Source organism: Cynocephalus volans, chromosome 4 (genome assembly GCF_027409185.1).
Source record: "Cynocephalus volans isolate mCynVol1 chromosome 4, mCynVol1.pri, whole genome shotgun sequence".
Classification (NCBI taxonomy): Eukaryota; Metazoa; Chordata; class Mammalia; order Dermoptera; family Cynocephalidae; genus Cynocephalus; species Cynocephalus volans.
The window spans coordinates 52,603,143-52,616,966 of record NC_084463.1 but is presented as its reverse complement, the minus strand read 5'-3'; the positions used below and the strand labels follow the sequence as shown (position 1 = coordinate 52,616,966).

Genomic DNA, 13,824 nt, shown 5'->3' with positions numbered 1-13,824 from the left:
TGAAAGTGGTATAGAAATCCTGGACAACATTATAAAGCAACTTGACTTTAGATATGTATATGTACAACTTGTCACCCCAAAACAGAATACACATTCTGTTCAAATGCACATGGAAGGACCCCAGAAATCATCATTTCTTAGGCCATAAAATACTCTCTATAAACATGAGGACTGAAATCACACAAAGTATGCTCTCTGACCACAACAGATTTAAATTGAAAATGAGTAACTGAAGGATATTTCAGTAGTTCACAATTATTTGGAAATTAAACAACAACCTACAAACAGACAGTATGTCATAGTCACACACAAAAAATCAGAAACACTTTGAGACTGAAAACAAGAACATGACAAACTAAAACTTAAAAAGGAGTTAGAATAACATTTATAGCTCTAAATACCTATAATTTGAAAAGATCCGAAATCAAAATCGAACCTTCCAACTAAAAAGCAAGAAAAAGATAGCAAAATTAAACCCCTAAAGAACAAAACAAAAAGAAAATAACACACTCTGGAAAATGATGAAGAAATAATGTAGTTTCTGCCCACTGGTACTAGAGATTAGGGGACAGAATGGTGGCAAGTGGAAGTGAACTCTCTGCTCAACAGGGCCCTGCATCACCTGCATTCTGACACACATCAGGTTCTACATTGGACCCCATTTTGTCTTACTTGCTCTTACCCCTCCTTGGAGTCTGGGTCTCCTCCCCTCACTAGGGCTCTGATGACAGAGAAGGGCCACTGCAGACTCCAGGAGGCTCCTTCAGTGAAAACAGGCTCTGGAGCCATTGCTAGGTCTGTAGACTTATGGGCAAGTAGAACCATGCACAAGTGGAACTGTTGCCCCTCTTAGTGGCAAGATGCAAACACAGCACTCCATCACTGCAGATGTAAACATAAGATATTCCTGAAGTACAGAGCACGTTGTACAGGCAATCATATTTAATATGTGGCAGAATAGATGTTCTCCAGTGTCACTCTCTCCCAGAAATCAACCAAGTTACAACCATTAAAAGCAATGACAGACAAGCTGTGGCTGCTAGAGCTCAAGGGAAGAAGAGGAGAGACCTACAGAGTTCAAGAAGGCAGGAAAAGCCATGATGAGAAAGAAAAAAATCACTCCCACCACTTTGATCCCCAGATGCTTTAACTCTGGAGCTGGTGAGCAGATGGGGCAAGAGCTGGCAAAAGCCACAGCTGTGCCCTTAGTATGAAGTTACTTGGAAGTGGCAGGGGAGAAGAGGGTCTTGGTGACCCCAGTCCCGCGAGACCAACAGGAATTCTGTGGACTCACAAAGAAGAGAGGAACCATAGACAACAGAGAAAAGAAACCACTCAGATGCCAGTGAGTCATCACAAAGGAACAGTGCATGGCCTGTCCTGTGGGAAATGTTTGGAATGTGGGTGGTGGGAGAGATGGGCCCAGTGGGGGGAACACTGGGGAACAGCATGGACAGCTGTTCTACCCTCCAATCAGGACAAGATCACTCAGTGAAGACTGGTCAGGAATATAGAACTGCAGGAGGTGAATTTTGCTGAAAAGACTCAGGCCTAGACCAGAGTTTCCACACAACACAGGTGTACCAGACCTCACAAGACACAGAAGTACATACAAGGTCAACCATTAAAACATGAGCTGCACAAAAAGCCTTCCCCAGGGAATCAAGAGCAAAGCAGTAATTTAGTCAATCACAGGGCTCAAGTGCTGGCCCCACAGGAAGTTCCCCCATTGTAGAAGTAACCAAAGGACAGCACATTAGTTCCAGTGCACAGTTAAAGTGGTGGGAACAGCAAACAATCCAACACAGAACTGAAAGAAAAAATGAAATACCCAGATTAGAGACATTTGATCTTAACTAGTAAAGATCTAACACCACCAAAGAACACCTATAAAAGCTACAAGGACCAGAAGTCCCCTGGGCTCCTGTAGTAGATCGAATTATGTCCCCCCAAAACTCCCTGAAGCTTGAATTGTGTCCCCCAGGTTTAAGGTAGTAGAAACTTGGCCCCCACTCTGACTGTGAAGAGGGTGGGAAATCCTATTATGGTAATTGAAAGGAGCAGTCTTGAAGAGGTGATTGGAATGTAGAACCATGCAGTACTGAATGGATTAAGAAGGGTGGACAGGGACACGGTTCTGAGGGCTTAAAAAAAAGAGAAGAGTCAGGGATCGGCCTGTGGCTCACTTGGGAGAGTGTGGTGCTGATAACACCAATGCCATGGATTTGGATCCCCTTACTGGTCATCTTTAAAAAACAAAAAGGGGAGCCTGTCTCTTGCTCTCTCTCTGCTCTAATTGTTTCAACTACCTTGCAATGTTCAGACCCCTGGGTCACTGTCACCACCATCAGATGGACTTAGGTCTTCCCAGCCTCAGAAACTGTAAGCATTAAATTTCATTTTCTTTATAAATTACCCCATCCCAAGTATTTTGTTACAGGCAACATGAATGGACTAATACAGAAAATCGGTACCAGAGAGTTGGGTGTTGCTTACCACAAATACTTGAAAATGTGGAAGTGGCTTTGGAACTGGGTGTTAGGCAAAGCTTGGAGGAGTTTGGAGGACTCAGAAGAAGACAAAAAGATGAAGGGAAGTTTGGAATGTCTTAGAGACTGGTTATGTCTCTATAAGCAGAATGCTTATAGAATGAGGGATTATAAAAACCACTCTAAGGAAGTCTCAGATAGAAGTAAGGAGCAGTTTATTGGAAACTGGGGCCAAGATCAACTTTGCTATGAACAAGGAGTTTGGCTGCATTCAGTCCATGCCCTAGGACTTTGTGGAAGTTGGGACTTAGGAGTTGTGAACCAGAGTACTTGGCATAAGAAATTTCTAAGCAGCAAAGCATTAAGGAAGCTGCATGGCTACTTGTAACAGCCTACACCAAGTTATGGCGGCAAAGGCATGACATAAAGTGAGAATTTAAAAGAGAAGCAGAGCATACAGATTTGGAAAATTTGCACCTTGTCCATGTGGTAGATAAACAGAGCTTTTCCACAGGAAAACTCCAATGGTGCTAAGAAGGTGAGTACAAAGGAAATGGCTTATCAAGGAATGAATTCCATGAAGGCATTGCAGAAGCCTCTGGGGCCAACTTTTCCTTTTCTGCCCAAAGACCTAGGGAAAGAGAATCATCTTGGGGAACAGAATTGAGGAACTTTCCATGGGCTCACTGCCCAGGACCACCTTGGAAAACTGCCTCCAGCACTAGCGCCCCAGCTGCTTTCACTACTCCAGCTGTGGGTAAGTTGGCATCAGGTGTGGCTGGACTTGCAGCTTTGGAAACTACAAGCCAGAAGCTTTGGCACAATCCATGTGATGTTAGGTCAGCAGGCTTGCAGGCTGCCACAGCTAGGAAGCCTTTAGAGCCTCCACACAGACTTCAAAGGATGTATGGAAAAGTCTGGGGCCCAGGAAGAGATATGTCACAGGGGTGGTGTCACCATAGACAACCTTTGCTAGAGCAATGCCAAGTGGCAATGAGGGGTGGGAGTTGCAGCAGAGCAACCCCATCAGCACCACATCAGTGGAGCCAGGAGAGTGGGACCTCCATGGAGAACCCAGACCTGTGGAGGTACCAGAGTGGAACACCAGGCTGTAAGAGCTGAAATGTGGTTTCAGACTGGGAAATCCATAGGAGCAGAGCTGCACAAGGACCTGGGGACCCAACCCCCATACCAGCATGCAGAGGACATTAAACATGGAGTTAAGGTACATGATTCACTAGTTTTGAGATTTCATGCTTGCCCTGCTGGGTTTTGGATTTGCTAAGGATATGTTACATCTTCCTTTTGGCCTGTTCCTCCCTTTTGGAATGGGAATGTGTACTCAATGTCTGTTCCACCATTTATCTTGGATATATGATAAATTTGTTTTTGATTTTTACAAGTTCACAGCTGGAAGGAGTTTTGCCTTTGGTCTCAGATGAGACTTTGGACTTTTAAGTTGGTGCTGGAACAAACTAAGACTCCTGGGACTGTTGGGATGGAATTACTGTGTTTGGATGTGATAGTGATGTGTTTGGGGGGGCAAGGGGCAGAATGATAGAGTCTGAATGTGTTGTCCCCCCAAAACTCATGTGGAAATATGATCCCCAATGTGGCAGTGTTGGGAGCTGTTTAAATCATGGGGGCAGATCCCACATGACTGGATTAATGCTCTTCCTAGGGGGTGGGGGTAGTGAATGAGTTCTCACTCTATTAGGTCCTGTGAGAGCTGGTTGTTTAAAAAAAACCTGCACCTGCCCCTACTCTCTTTCTCCTCTGCTCCACCTCTTTGCAATGTGATACCCTGTCATCACGAGGTCACCACCAAAGAAAGCCTTCACCATATGTGTTCACTGGACTTTGGACATCTGAGCCTCCAAAACCATAAGCAATAAATTTCAGTTTCTTTATAAGTCATCCAGTTTCAGGTATTTTCCTATAAGCAACAGAAATAGACTAATACAACTATGAAGACTTAAGTACAAATACACGCCTGAAATAATGTGTTACATGAACTAGTTTAGACTCAATTTCAATGTATACTGGTTTAAGAAAGGAGAAAACATAGTTCTGTCTTGTATTCAGCTTGTACTTCAGTAAAATACCAAAGATGTTTAACCCAATATTCACACAGAAAGTCAATGTTCTAAATGTACTAATTTAAAGACACATTTTCAGAATGGATCAAAATACAATACCCAATTACACCCATATGATATCTAGAAGCAATCCAAATTAAATATAAAAGTGCACATGAATTCAACGTATATGGATAAAGAAAATGTACAATGGCAGCACAAACCAGAAAAAAACAAAGTAGCTATTTTATTTCAGACAAATGAGAGTTCAAAGCAAGAAAAGTTATCAGATATTAAATATGGCATTGCATAATGATATAAAGATTAATCCTCTAAGTAGACAAAAATTCTTGATGTGCATGTGCCTAACAACTGATTGTTAAACTATGTGAGCCAAAAACTAACACAGCTGTAAGGAGAAATACATAAATCCGCCATCACAACCAAAGATTCTGACACCCTCTATCAAAACTGGATTGATCTACCAGGGAGAAAAGCAGTAAAGACACAGGTAATCTCAAATCAAGATCTAAATATAATAGATATCTAAAGACTATATCATCCAGCAACAACAGAACAGACATTCTTATCAATCAGGAAACAATCACCCAAAGAGACCCCATTCTGGGCCATAAAACACACTTCAACAGATTTAAAATAGAAACCATACAATGTGTGTTTTCACACCAAATGGAATAAACTGGAAATCAACAACAAAACAATACTTGGAAAATCCCCAAAACGGTGGAATTAAACAATATACTCTGAATAATACTTCTGCAACTCAACAAGAACAAAACACACAACCTGGTTTAAAAATGGGCAAAATACTTGAATACACCTTGCTCCAAAGACAATATACAAATGGCTAACAAACATGCAAGAAATGCTCCATATCATTATTATTGAAATGCAAATCAAAACTACAATAAAATATCACCTCACACCCAATACAGAGCAACACGTGTTAGAAAAAAATCCTAAGGATATCACCACATGTGCTGCCTAAAAACCCAATTCACCAGATTAAACCTCATCACCCAGCAAACACACCCTTCAGGTTTTGACAAGAATGACATTCCTTACTGAATGGAACAAAGTTACTATGTGTGTTCCTCCCCTATATTAGCACTTTATATAGAAATTAAAATAAAACAAACCAACCAAAGTAGCAGGATTTGATCCCAGGCAAAATTAGACCTGAGAAACGGAATACTTCAGAAGAAATTCAATTTTGGTCGTTTGGGTCACTGGCCAGATGGAGTGATACCTTATGTAAGAGAAGAGAGGAGGACGTAGTTTTCATTTTTGACTTGTTGACCTTGAGGTGTCTTTTGGATAGTTACAAAGGAGCATTCATCAGACAGTTCAAACTTTCTGTTGGGAAAGAGGTCCAAGCTGCAGATAAACAAAAGTGCAAACTAGAAAGGGCTGAACTGGTCACAACGAAGTGCAGAATAAGAAGGGGGCCCAGGATGGAGCACTTAGACAAGCTTGTTAAGGAGAAGAAAATAAAAGAATTTCCATAAGATCATGAGCAACAATGTCAAATGAGGCAGAAGATTCAAGTTAGGCAAATACTAGAGAGTAATCATTGGGTTTCACTGTAATTTTAGTTATAACTCCAGGTTTTATCTATGAATCAAGTACAGCCTTCCAAAACCTGAGACCAAACTATCTTAAATAATTGAGAAAAACATTATTAAATAACTTGTGTTTTTACACTATGTAACTATTACCACTGCAGAAAGTGAAAAGTGTTTGTTTCCAGGTTGGTAGTGAAAAATTTTCCAATAGAGACACTGTTTCAGAATTTGCTGCCAGCAAGTCTTCACATCCCATGAGAAATTTATCATACTCTCTTCTCAGGTTCCATTCCAATCATGTAACAAACATGATTACCTTCTTGAGATAACATTAGAAACCCCAGAGCCAAATCTGCCCTCAACTTAGACAATTCTGAGGTCTTGTAGCTGCTACATCTATATGCCCACTTGATCTTGTATATGAACATTTCCTTCAAGCTGAGTTTTACTTACTTCTACTTTCCCATTTTAATTCATGCACCCATAAAGCTAATAAAATACAATGTAAAATAAAGTGAAAAATATACAAACAACTCACCAAACTTTTCCTCATTTTTTGCTGTTCTTGGAAATGCATAGAGCACTATGGCAGCACAGCTGGGAGAGAAGGTGAATGCAGGGGATTATGGAGAACTAGTGTGGTTTTCTGCTAGAATCTCCTGCCCAAAACTTTCTACAAATTACCTGCAAAAAGGTAACTCTCTGTGGGAGAAAATACATCAATAAGACCAAAAATGGCTCATCAATGATGCACTTAGAAGTATATTACCTGGTACACATTAGACAATTTATTTTTAAGTTAATGAAAACGTACATTACCTACTGATTTAGCAAGAATTAATATTAACTAAACATATAATTTAATAATTTAAGCAAAAAAAAAGGCTTTGCTAAAATTAATGCTATAGAAATATAGTTAGGCTGTATTAATTATTTCTCTATTAATATAGGGATTATATAGAGGACTCTAGATGAGTGTTTCCAAAACATATCTCGCTTTTATAGACCTAAATATGTGAAAAGTATGCATCTTGCAATGAAACATTTTTGGCCAATGATTACATAAGTAAAAAATGTACAAAACGTATATTTCTCATCGAACACTATTACAGTAATGTTGCCCATTGACAGGTCTCCCTGTACCCAAGCCCTGACATAGTATACTCTGACAGTGAACTGGGCTTAGCCATGTGACTTGCTTTGGACAATGGCACATGAGAAAGTGTCATGCAAACATAGGTTTGAAAACTACTGGCCACTGCTGCTTGCCTCATGGCCACACATGGTGATAATGTGAAGAAGCCTGGGACCAATCTGTTGGAGACACAGGGCCTAGCCAAGAATCAGCACAAACCACAGGACAAGTGAGTGAAGCCATCTTGAACCAACCAGCCTCAGTCAAGGCATCAGCTGACTAAAGTTTCACTTGCAATCCAGTAAACATCAGCATAAACCTGCCCAGCTGAGAACACCCCAAATTGTGGATCCACTGAACTTTAAGCAAAGAAAAAGGTTGGGATTTTGTTTGGTAGCTGCGCAGTGTTAGGATCCAGGTTAATTTTTTAAAGCCATTGAACTTTGGTTGGTTCCTTGGATAGCACATGCTGATACATCTAAGCCCCCAGAACTCAATATGTTTCTAACAAACTTATGTGATGGAGAAAGGCTTAAATTACATATCAAAAACAATGAATACAATTTCACAGCCATATGTACAAGTTTTGAAAATCACAGTGAATGTCAACTAAGTGAACTTCAGTGAGGTTACTGGCTCGTACATAGGCCATGGGAATCATAAAGAAAAACTGCTTTGAACATCAGTAAACTATGCTGTAAGTTGTTTTTTTTTTAACATAATAAAAAAGTCTGTTTGCTTTAAGAAATGTAAAACATAAAAAGTATCTGTTATTTATAAATAACTATTGCACTGTATTTTAATTACATTTTTAAAAATTGTTTTGGAGTAGGAGTGAGATGCAGTCTAATTTTCAGATTTCAAATCATGTAAAATAGTCTTCTATAATATTCCTGAAGAATTTATGATTTTCAAGAACAGGTTACTAACATTAAGTGTAAAACACTTGTGTTACATACCCTCTGGACTCACAGAATCCACAGAAAGTGCTGGAAATAAAAATGAATAGGGAAGTGGCTGGCCACTTAGCTCAGTTGGTTAGAGCATGGTGATGGTAACACCAGGGTCCAGGTTCCAAAATCAAAACAATACAAAAAATAAACAAATAAAGAATAAGGATGTTTAGGGCAACATATGTGATAGCAATCTTAGTTCTAGGTTGACTTCAGTATCACAATAATCTCAGAAGTAAACAAACACTTGTTTTGACTTAAGTGTGGCAAAATGGAAAACGTAGTCAAAAATGTCAGGATATCTAACATCTACAGATCATATGACCCTGGGCAAGTCATATCTCCTCAAATTCAATTTTCTTTTTTTCTTTCCTTTTTTTTTTCTTCACAGGCAGAACTACATGGGGAAAGCTTCCCTGAACTACCAGGAGGATCTGTCAGGATAAGAGAGAGCATCAACATATCTCTAGATGCCAAAATTTGTGATAGGCTGGGATTGAGAGAGCTCAGACACTGGGAACAATGAGGAAAGACTGAAGGAACAGGAGTGTGTTTAGAGAGCACTGCAGACAGATCTTCTCAGCTATGACAGGCTATTCCCGCACCCCACAGAACACCTTCAAACTCCCTTCAATAAGTAACATTTCGTAGGTCCTTGCCTCTTCTCAAACTCACGCTCCCTTCTGAAAGTTGTCCAAATCTTCCACTATCACCTAGTCTCTGATAGCTACTGAAGGAAGTACTACCAACCCACACCTTTGTGCACCTCGCCACTAGGATCAATAATAATTGCTTGGGCGGTGTAAGGCTAGGACCTTTACCTTTCTGAGACTCTTGCCTCTGCTCTCAAGCACTAGTGAGGAGACACTCATGCTCTGCCCAGCTGCGCCCCGCTCCACTGTAATGGCTAACTGAGCCAGGACTCCCGCCCTCTTATGGTACATGCCCAGCAGTACCTCACTCCACCCTACCACGTCTGCACTGCTGTAATGGCTAACTGAACCAGGACCCCTGTCCTGTTATCATACATGCCCAGCAGTACCTCACTCCACCCTACTATCATGTCTGCTCTGCTGTAATGGCTAACTGAGCCAGGGCCCCCGCGCTGTTATCATACATGCCCAGCAGTACCTCACTCCACCCTACTATCATGTCTGCTCTGCTGTAATGGCTAACTGAAGTGTGACTGTGCACTCCTGATAGAAAGACATCACCATATGAGTTCACCCCCTTTCCCCAGTGCAAAAAACCCGGGAAACGCTATGGTATAAAAGAAACAGCCCTGCTGCGTTCGGGGCTCAGACTTTGTGACTGGAGTCCGCTCAGCCGCTGCTGCCATCGATGAACTCTGCTTCCTGTCCCAAGCCTGGGTGTCTCCTGCCTCTCCCTATGAGTTCACAGTAACACACTGCAGCAGTGAGAGAGATTGGGCCAGAGGAGAGTTCTTTCAGGTGGGGATCCTGTCTATATGGCGTCCTCCTGTAACACCTCATTTAGTCTGAAGAAAACGGGACCATCATCCAGTACCCCAATCTCCATCCTAGAAGTCACTGTCCTGGGAAACGAGTTCCCGTATAAACACCTGCAAACTGAAAACAGGAGTGCTGGGCAGGCTGCACCAGGCTGGAGGGGACCGGAAACTTGACTTGCTGAAGGGACACCAAGACACCCCACAAACACAACTGCCACAGCGTAACAGTACGCACACACCTCACAATTGTTTCTCGGTGAATTTGGGGGCATTTCAACAATATGAACACGCCCATGTGATACATGGGTAATCTGAATGTCATACAGGTTGGTATCAGATTCTTAGGGAGCCGTGAGGGAAAGCGCAGCCCAGGATCCCCTTCCCCGGCCGGGCCAGGTCCGCACTTGTGCCCCAACGTCAGGCCCCGCCCGCCCAAGGCCCACGGCGCCTCTGCCCCGCCAAGTGCCGGGACACCCGTCCCGCTCCCCAGGGTTTCACCCTGTTACCCACCTTCAAGGAGGCACAATCCAACCCCAGGATCTGAAAAGCAGCACTGCGGTGGCCACAACAATCGTATTTCCAGAGAAAAGATGGCGGTGTGGGCGGAACCGCACATGCGCAGAAGAAACCCGGGAACGCCTTTCACATAGTCCTGCGCTGGGGACGTCACTGCAGGGCGAAACTACGCTACCCGGATTGCAGAGTGAGCGAAGCAGCGCATACATAGAAGAAATACAAAGAGCTGTTGCCATAGTCCTAGCTGGTGACGTCACTGGAGACTGAGACAATACGTTTCCCAGAAGGCGGCGGAGTGGGCGGAGCAGCGAGTGCGTAGAAGGAACTCAAAAATCTGTTTTTCTACGCTACTCCTGGTGACGTCATTGGCGGGCAAGACTGCATTTCCCACAAGCCTCTGCGGTCATCTTTTTGGGCGGGAAGGAGAACATTTGTTTATTTTCCCAGCAGGGACTGGACCCTCTCCACATTATTTCGAGGTGGAATTCTGATTCTTTATTAAATCCTGTATTGACGGTATGGGACGTTGTGAGAATAACGGGGAAATTCGAACGTGCGCTGATTACAGCATGATATTAGTACCTAATTTTACTTTTAGTTGTCATATAGGTATTGCTATCATAGAACCCACGTTTATTTTTGCATATGCGTTATAGAGTATGAAAATATCATGAATCTATTTTATTTTAAATGGCTTATCAAATGAGAAACTAATGTGGTAGCTCTCTTCCAAGCCATTAAAAATGTTTGTTCTTATCCAGTAAACTAATTTGTCAGTCTTCAATTGAGTGCATTACCGAAGTTGAAAAACTGCTGTACTGTGTACAGCAAAATAAAAGCACGAATATTGGGTAGGTGCATTCCTTAATCCTTGGGTCAATTTACACTGTTGGCATCTGATAATTATTTGCCCAGAAACCCCCATGTTCCATTCACCCATTCATCAACATATCAATCACAACTTCAGATATGTGTGTGTGTGTGTGTGTGTGTGTGTGTGCGCAACATATCAATCACAACTTCAGATATGTGTGTGTGTGGGGGGGTGTCTGTGATGGACATTAGCTTTGCCTTTTTTTCTCTGGTTTCTGCAGCAGACTAGGCAAGGAGTTCTGTACAAGGTTTCTCTAAGATCCTGGTACCACTGAAGTTCATCTTCAACCAGGGAAATGCCAAGCTTGAGTCAACAAGGTTGATGCGGGTTTGAGTGGTAGAATGGGGTGTGGAGTGAAAAGAGGGTGAAGATTAGGGGTGAGACGGTGATGCGTGAGAGAGGCTGGACTCTTGTTAAAGACCTATTCTTTCTTTCTCTTTTCTTAATGTATACCGTGTGTTGTCCAAATTCCTGCCCTCAAGTGACTCTATTCAGCAGACCCAAGGATCTCAGACTTGATGTTCTGAGAGCCCTCTTGCCTCCATTTTTGGAATCTATAGTCTCCCTTTCTCAAATTCCTGGATCCCAGGCCTCTCTTTTAAGCTCCTATTGGTAAGATATCTGAGGATTCTTTAAATACAGGATTTGGTGTTATAACGCCAAAGTCAAAGGTTTGGATCCCCACATTGGCCAGCCACCAAAAACAAAACAAAAATAAAATCATGATGATTAGCAGGGATTGGGTGGGAGGTGACTATTATTCCATCCTCTAGAATGCGTATTGTTATTCTCTTTTATTGTGAGCCTCAATCTTCTGTTTGTAAAAGTGGAGACAGTGGGCTGGCTGATTAGTTTACTTGGTAGATCAAGGTGCTGATGACACCCATTTCAAGGGTTGGAATCCCCATACCGCCCAGCCACACAAAAAAATAAATAAATAAATGGAGACAGTAATGCACATTTGGAGGAGTATGTCTCACACTAATAGTATAAAGGCCAAGAATGTGTTTCTTCTCCCCCACCCCCTTTATGAAGGTAAAGTCCTCGGAGCAAAGGAGAGGAGGCTCCCAGATTATACCTAGGTGTTTCCACACTAGCCATGTGTTGTAGTTTTCAGTGTTCAAGTTCACAGGTCTTTGGCTAAAGATGTTCCTAACAATTTTATTTTTGTTTTACTGTAACTAGAATTGTACACAAGAATTTTTTTGTACACAAATGCAATTGATTTTTGTATATTGATCTTGTATCCTGATACATTCGTGATAGTTTTTAGATAATTCCTTATGATTTTCTAAATACAAGATTGTGTCATCAGCAAATTAAGATAATTGTCCTTCTTTCTTTTCTAATCTATATGGCTTTTATTTATTTCCATTACCAATTGTCCTGCCTAGTACAATGATGATTAGATGTGATGAGTGGGTGTATTTATCTTGTTCTTGAGCTTAGGGGAAAAGTAAACACACTTTCACCATTATGTATGACATTAGCTGTGGCTTTTTCATATGCCCTTTATGAAAGGGCTGTCCCTTTGTATTCCTACTTTGTTGAATGTTTTCCTCATGGAATGATGTTGGGTTTGGTCAAATTCATTTTCTGCATCTATTGAGATGGTCATGTGGTTTTCCTTATTATTGTATTGATATGGTCTATTATATTAAACTACTTTTGCACTGCAACAAATTTTAATATAGGGCTGGCCAGTTAGCTCACTCGGTTAGATCTTTGTGCTAATAATACCAAGGTCAAACGTTCACATCATTATACTGACCAGCCACCAAAAAACAAAACCAAAAAGTTACAATCAATAATTTTTGCTTGTTAAGCAACCTTGTATTCGAGGGATGAATCCCACTTTGACGTGAGGTATAACTATTTTTATATGTTGCTGAATTGTGTTTCCATGTATTTTAAAAAATATTTTGCATGTATAGTCAAATTGAATTGGTCTGGTTTTTATTTTCTTATGATGTCTTTGTAGAAATTTGGTGTTGTGGTAATACTGACTCATAGAATGAGCTGGAAAGTGTCTCTACTACTTTTATTTTTTGGAGAAGTTGGGAAGAATTAATATTAAAACTTTTGCAAATGTTTGGTAGAATCCACCAGTAAGGTTTCTGGAAATTTTTCTTAGTGTATAGTTGTTTTTATTATTATTACTATTATTTTAATTATTATTATTTTATTATTAAAGCAATGTCTTCACTGTGATAGGTGTATTCAGATTCTTTTTTTCTTGTGTCAGTTTTGGAATTTGTGTGTTTCTAGGAAATTGTCCATTTTGTGTAAATTATCAAGTAGATTGGCATACCATTGTTTCTATTATTCTCTAAATATTCTTTTATTTTTGTAAGGTTGGTAGTAATGTTCTACCCTTAATTTCTGAGTGTAGTTATTTGAGGTTTTTTTTTTCTTTGTCTAGTTAAAGGTTTAAGAATTTTGTTAATCTTTTATTAACTTACTTTTGGTGTCATTGCTATTCTCTATAGTTTTTCTAATCTCTGTCATCGATTTCTTCTGTAATCCTTATTATTTCCTTCCTCCTGCTTACATTAGATTATGTTTGCTCTCCTATTTTCAGTGTCGTAATACAAACACATGCATTTATAATGCCTGTTATAGTTTCACATTGACCTTTACTGGTGCCTTGCATTTTTTTTATGTGTGAATTCTAATAGCATTGTGAGATTATTCTTTTTTCTTAATATTGATATTTAAGCTA

General features: G+C 40.8%; 1 long non-coding RNA gene across 1 annotated transcript in view; it reads right to left on the bottom strand.

Annotated features, from left to right (window-relative positions):
• LOC134376845 (uncharacterized) overlaps window positions 1–10,285 on the bottom strand; it is a 37,022-nt gene extending 26,737 nt beyond the window's left edge. The window contains exon 1 of the long non-coding RNA XR_010023422.1: window positions 10,223–10,285. This is a non-coding gene — a long non-coding RNA (uncharacterized LOC134376845). The remainder of the gene's footprint in view (window positions 1–10,222) is intronic.
• Between the last annotated feature and the right edge of the window lie 3,539 nt (window positions 10,286–13,824).